Below are 7,449 nucleotides of genomic sequence, written 5' to 3'. Positions count from 1 at the left end.
GTCCCGCACGCCCCCCCCCCCCAGTCCCCATTTGCTATGGCACTGCCTATCAATAAAGTTGGCCCCCTATGATAAGTGTGGTAAGATGGGTGGAATACAGGACCAGGACTCATGAGGGAGGGATTCTCTTCCCAGTGGATGTATCTACCCAAAACGCTTGCTGCGGAGCTGCCTAATTAACTCTTCAGTAAAATGTCACCATCTACATGTGCGGTGCTATTAAGATGAAGTAAACTAATACACTTCATCATAGGTTAGTACTGCCAGACACAAGTACTATCCTATGGTGGAGTTATTTACTTCACAGTAACACATGTGTAAACAGTGACCTGTCTGACTGGGACACAAGGGCGCTTTGGTCCAGGTGCTGCTTGCCCACTAGCACCGCAGTGAAGCACCCTCATGCCCCAAGCAGCGCCACTGCAGCACATTGAACTGGCTTGGAGCAGGCCCAGGCTGGCAGGCTGACCCCTCGGGTCCCTTGTCAACTGGGGCTGCTCCAACCCAACTCAACATGCTGCGGTCCCAGCCGTATGTTCAAATGTGGTGCCCAGGAGCAATAAACACTGGCATGAACTGTGCCAGAGTTTATTGCTTCATGTTAATTGCACATGTAGACTCTCTCAATTTGTCCAATGACCTGCTATGCTATCTGTACTTTTGTTTCTCCCTCTGCTTTCCTTTGTTTGTCTCCAGTCAAATTGCAAGATTTTCAGGGCTGATACTGTTTCTCACTGTGTGTCTCTATAACACCTAGAAATACAGGGCCTTACTTTTGACTGGGGCCATTTAGTGATATCTAAGAAGGAGCTTAGGTAGCACATTGCACTTACCTAAATTAGACTTTAGTCATGACAGATTAACTCCCTCTACTCTTTTGAAAATTACCACGAGATTTTTAAAGAACATGCACAGTAAGGATCTCCGTATTATTTCAAGGGAAAAGATAATGGCAGCAGAGTGCCACATGGCAACATACTGGATATTGTCTCATGAAGAGAAGTCGAGTGTACCAATACCACTTCATGTTAGGCTTAACTTTTCCTGCAAATGACCCAAGTCCAAGCCCATTTGACAAGACTTCAAGCTGAGGTGGCACGGATACATGCCAGATACAGATACTCTTATATCTTAAGGAGAAAAACTCTTCAAAGCAAAGCTTCTGTGCCAGGATGTGTCATCTACAGCACTCTTCCTTTGGCAGTATAATTAAAAGCTTAACATAAATAAAAACCACCCTTGTTTGAAGATTTTGCTTTAGCCAATTTACTTTATTTTCAGTCTATTGTTTAATGCTTAATGATAGCATGATTTCCAGTTGTGCAGCCATTATTTTGGGCCTGAGTAAATTTTCAGATAGTTACACATTTCACTCTCACTTTCAAAAGAGCCAAAGTACTGGGAGGTCTGCAGATAGCCTTTACCTTAATTTAATGTAGGAGTCAACGTGGCTTACTGAAGGACAAAGAATCTTATTGTAGAACAAAACTAAATATATAAAGCTAAATATAATATCTATAAATTTGCTAATTTCAGCAAATTCAGTTACCATTATTTTATTTGGAGTTATGGTTGCACAAGAACAAGGCCCTAGATGTTTCCAAATGGCCACTTAGACGTTGTGGTGTGCAGAATTAGTGGGGATGGAAGGGTTGTTCTAGGTTTTTGGTTTTTAATTCCATGCCAAAACTTTTAGTTTTGCTAAGCAAGATGACCTTGTGTGTAAATCAAGATTCTTATTTCCTTAGAAGAGTCTAAGAAATAGTTTGTGTGATTGGAATCCAAGATGTCTCAGTTTATTATATGTGCAAATAGCTGGTACTGGTGGAAGGAATGGGATGTCATTGTTCCTACAGCCTAGGAAATGACCTGCTGGGTGGCACGGAAATGGAAAGGGATCTGGGAGTCCTAGTGGACTCCAAGATGAACATGAGTCAGCAGTGTGACGAAGCCATCAAAAAAGCCCAATGGCACTTTATCGTGCATCAGCAGATGCATGACAAATAGGTCCAAGGAGGTGATACTTCCCCTCTATCGGGCGCTGGTCAGACCGCAGTTGGAGTACTGCGTGCAATTCTGGACGCCACACTTCAAGAAGGATGCGGATAACCTGGAGAGGGTCCAGAGAAGGGCCACTCGTATGGTTAAGGGCCTACAGACCAAGCCCTACGAGGAGAGACTAGAGAAACTGGACCTTTTCAGCCTCCGCAAGAGAAGGATGAGAGGCGACCTTGTGGCTGCCTATAAGTTCTTCACGGGGGCACAGAAGGGAATTGGTGAGTATTTATTCACCAAGGCGCCCCCGAGGGTTACAAGAAATAATGGCCACAAGCTAGCAGAGAGCAGATTTATATTGGACATTAGGAAGAACTTCTTCACAGTTAGAGTGGCCAAGGTCTGGAATGGGCTCCCAAGGGAGGTGGTGCTCTCCCCTACCCTTGTGGTCTTCAAGAGGAGGTTAGATGAGTATCTAGCTGGGGTCATCTAGACCCAGCACTCTTTCCTGCTTATGCAGGGGGTCGGACTCGATGATCTATTGAGGTCCCTTCCGACCCTAACATCTATGAATCTATGAATCTATGTTAATATATTTTTTAAACTGCCTAAAATATCTAATACAGTTTTCCTAAAAATAGCAATATTATTTAAAATCTGTTATCTCATGTTGTAATAGAACAAAACAATGGCAGCTGTTTGAAAGATATCCACATTCTGGAATGTTTGAAATAGCCCAGTGCCTAACTAGTAGAGAAAGGGCACAGAAAATGCAACCCAACTGACACCACTTATTACTAGACTATCACTCCATAACAATAACTACAGACTGTAAGATTTTGGGGGCAGTGACTATCTTTTAAAACAGTGTTTGTACAGTGCCTAGTTTAGAAATATTCAGATAAAAAAAATATACAAACAGCAATAAAAAATAACTACTGCAGCCAGCAAACACAATGCCACGTAGCCTTGTATAAGACTACAGCCAAGCCGCATGACTAAGATGAAAAAAAAAAGTGGGCTTTTATCAGCACTCTGATTACCATTGATATAACTACCTTCACACTCTTTGGAGATCTGTAGAAAAACATATCTATGCCAACTATAAAGCCATAACAACTTATTAATTATGAAACTTTTATTTAAGCAAAAATCTGTTATAACTCAATTAATTAACCCATATCGAAGTGATAAAAACCTGTTGATGGCCAAGACACCTACATTTCACTTTAAAACTCTGTTTTATCTTGGTAAATGAAGACAGACAGACAAACAGATCTGCCTCTCCTATAGATCCACAATTTCTAAAGCTTTACAGGAATTCAGTATCTGCAAGGCTTTGCTTGCTAAGACTAAAAAATCCCCATAACTTTCCCATCCTCTTGTTCAGGTTGACATAAAAAAACCAGAGTCCTGAATTTCCGTATTACAGAACTACATATCTTTATGCATGAGATGGTTATATCTGCCAGTACTGCTTTCATTTTTTTCCTGTCAGCGTTTTATCTTGAAAAAGATCATATAAAGGAGGGAGAATGGCATAACAAGAGGCAGTTGACTGAGAATCAGAGGTCACTTTCTCTTTAATGTAGATGCTTCTTTGCTTTACCTCCACTACATATACAGCAATGGGAAAGTGCATGCTAATGGTTGGAACTTCTGTCAAATGAAAGCTTTCTTCCATTATATGTCCTTCATAGGCTGATGCACTTGGCTGCTCCTGGGAAATCCATGAATCATGGTTTCTAAGTTCTTTGTCATGATTTCTATTGTAACTGGCTCTCGGCAGACAATTTCTACCTAATTTATTCAAAGAATGTATCCCCTTTTTCTATTTTTTTCAAATAATCTGCAAAAGCTTGTAATATTCATGAATCTATCCATCTTCATAACTGTTTGACTAATTATTTGTGTGAAAAAAAATTCTTTGGATTGTTTCAATCTGTCTGGTACAGGCATGTTTTATATGTGATAGGTCAAGTCATAAGGCTTTGGCCTTGTCCTCTAATTGGTTTATCTAAACAAGAAGTTCCTGTGCTATTGATGGTACATATGCTTAATTTTCCAGCATTTTTAAGATGGTGGTACATGAACCCAAAAATTTGGGAGCTGCCTATCTAAATTTTATAAGCAAGATGAGATCCTGAAAGGACTTCTATTTTTTTCAAGAAGGATAGAAAAGAGAAAAATCAGGGAATTATCAGAAGATATTAATATATTCTAGAATGTTTGTGTCTTCTTTTTCACAAGAAATATCATTATATTTTGTCATGTGTATCAAAATTTTAAAATAGCCAGATTCCTTCCTGACTGAGAGGAAGAAAAGCATATAAGCCACATTTATTGTCTGTCCAGCAGACTTCACCTCTAAATGTGCATGTATGTGTGTGGTCCTAGTTGTGAAGGCTGTCATCATACCTCAGTGGAAGTCTGTGTGCCAGGCATACTGGGAACAAATCCATGTACTGCTGTGTTAATAATGTTACCTTTTTAGACCTTAACAGTTAGCTGATATTTAGGGTTTTGCATGCTATTTTTGTTAAGAGGAAAAATTAATGATGGAGTTGGTTATGTCTCTAGTGCAATCCTTTTTGTTTATAAAGAGTGTATGCTAAGCCCTATATCCCTGAATACAGTAGGGATCAAATATGAGAAAGCAGTTCCTTTGCAAACAGCCCCGGCCTTCTTTCTAGACAGCAGTGTGCCCTAAAAACCTTCCCTCTTGGTTTTATCTCCTGGTCTCATTGCAGTTGCTTCTCTTGCTGTCCCTTTAGCTTTCTAGCTTCCTCAGTGTCTTTTTTCTCTAGCTTTTTTGTACTTATATGCCTCTCATAAGCAATATTCAGCCCTCTGCATTTGCATTTCCTCCTAGTCTTATATATGCCCTGTACTCCTACTGTCTCAGTTATCCTACCCCCCCAGAAAGGAACTTAACTGCTTCTTGAATAAAGGGCAGCCTAACAGTTTAACAGCCTAACAGCTTCAATAAGCTTCAATAAGTTTTCATTTAACTTCCATCATAATAATAATATTTAAAAATGTCCTTAACATCCTATACTAGTAAAAACAAATCTAATAAAGAAAGAGACCAATCACAACAGAAACTGAAACTTAATGGCTAGGGGCAGACATTCAAAAAGCTTGAGCCTGAATTGATTCAATCTTTGCAGGTTAGATTAACCTTGCTAGGCTAAATCAGTTTTGTAACCAGACAGATATCCCAGAAATGAAGACACATGCCTGCAGTGGCTCAGGTCAGAAGCTGGGGGGTGCTAGAGCAGCCCTCCTTTCCCTTGAACAGGGCTGAGCTGAGGGAGGCATGGCCGGGCCCTAGCAGGACACTGTAATTAGGCAGGGGTCCTGTCCTCTCTCCCCCCAATAACAGAGCATTTATCAGCTGTTTTCAACATTTAACACCCCATCAGAAAACAAAACCTCACTCCGTACAAGCTCTTCTTAAACAGCTTTTTACAAAGGAAAATGCATACCAGCCTCTGGCTTCTTTACTATTCATTTAATCCAGGAAGAGCACTCACCAACTGAAGATGCTTCCTCAGTTTGATGAAGGGTTTTAAACCCAAAAGCTTGCTAAGAATTTTTTTCCAAATATTTAAGTTGGTCTAATAAAAGATATCAGATTTACCCAAAGAACCTTGTCTGCCTTTTCCAAAGGAAGGAATGCAGGGACATCTGAGCTGTTGATTAACTCCAAAAAGCCCGAGGTAGGCATTGTCCTATCTGCCTTACACAGTATTAGCTAGTACACCACATACTGGCTACAGTCTGTGCTGTGGGAGAGAGGAAGAAGGGATCTCTGCTTAAGCAGTGAGGGTGGAGGGGAAGAGGGGGAGGGGCACAGGGAAGCCAGGCAGACCTTGTTGTGCCTGCACATCTGAGCTGTTGATTAACTCCAAAAAGCCCGAGGTAGGCATTGTCCTATCTGCCTTACACAGTATTAGCTAGTACACCACATACTGGCTACAGTCTGTGCTGTGGGAGAGAGGAAGAAGGGATCTCTGCTTAAGCAGTGAGGGTGGAGGGGAAGAGGGGGAGGGGCACAGGGAAGCCAGGCAGACCTTGTTGTGCCTGCAAGTCTCTGATGGAGCTCCAGCCAGGGAGCAGAGGAGAGGAGGAGCTCTGTTGTGAAGCAGAGATCCCAGCCAAGCCCAGAGAGCATGCTGGGATGCTGGGGGTGTTTGGTTTAGCTTAAACCAGCAAAAGATCTGGGACAGACATTGCATAAGCCAGTTTGACCCAAATCAGTTAAGTTTGATACTACATTCAACCAAGTTTATCTTAAACTGATTTCAGCCATTTTCAAACTGGTTTATGTGCACTGAACATGTGGTCTGTTACAGGTTTGAACCAGTTTCTGATCACTTAAACTGGTTTATGTGTAATGTCTGTCCCTAGCCAATGAGTCAGGCTCTTTCATATTAGGCCTCATGAAAATGAATGGGCCAGTCCTAATATGGACGCTACTAGCGTATGTTTATAGCCATTAGGCTATGTGTATCAGTTTAAGATTATTGGTATTGCCAGACTTTTGAATAGAAACTAGATTTTTTTAGGCAAAATGAATAAGGAAACAGGACATCAGCAACTGCAACTTGAGGAAGGGGTAACAATCCAGGTATCATGTGAGACATTTCTCTTAAATTTAGGACAAAATTTGTGGAACCACAAGAGAAAAAGTTAATCTAAGCTTCAGTTTTAGTTGGGTTTTCTGTGTCTGTGACATAGCATGCTGCTGCTAGCAGTGCTACTGCAATGCCAGATTTTCTAACAAATGTGCAAAATATTTGAGAGAAAAGTTTGGAGGGGTTTTTTTTTGTTTCTTTTGTTTACTTTGGAACATTTGCTTAAAGCTCTACAGTACACACATCCCAATACACTGCAGAAAATGATCTGCAATTGTGTGGTTCCAGAACATGGCTTTGTCATATTAGATCGTTCAGTAATCAAACTGTCCATCAGATCAGGCCTCTGCCTCCACGTGTGAACAGAAACAAATGGCAGAGAAAGCTGCCCTATTCCCATTTCCACTTCCACGAGTATATACATAGTTGTGCAATTTTCTCTGTATAGTGTTGGGTATTCCTTTCAAGCTGCATTCACACAGAAGCATCAAGATATGTCATGATTCTATTCCAATGCATAACTAGCTATTTTGTTATTTATCATAAAATTATGGCAGTGAATTTTATATGCTTATAAACTAGACACTTCTATCACTTGTACGGGAAAACATAAAGGATGTTCCTTCATTTATGCATTCTGACACACACTGTGAAAAGACCAGGTAAAATAAATGTCCTTAGAACTGAGAAACTGCTCAGACTTCTCCCTTCCTAAGGTACACATTTTCCCATAGGGAGCAGAGAGATGTGAAGGAGGCAAGATTGAAGGCCAAAGACATGAAATGGTGTGAACAAAACAATTGGGCTAGGGAAA

This window comes from Alligator sinensis, unplaced genomic scaffold (genome assembly GCF_000455745.1).
Source record: "Alligator sinensis unplaced genomic scaffold, ASM45574v1 scaffold866_2, whole genome shotgun sequence".
In the NCBI taxonomy this organism is placed as follows: Eukaryota; Metazoa; Chordata; order Crocodylia; family Alligatoridae; genus Alligator; species Alligator sinensis.
The sequence above is the reverse complement of the archived record's forward strand: the minus strand, read 5'-3'. Positions refer to the sequence as shown.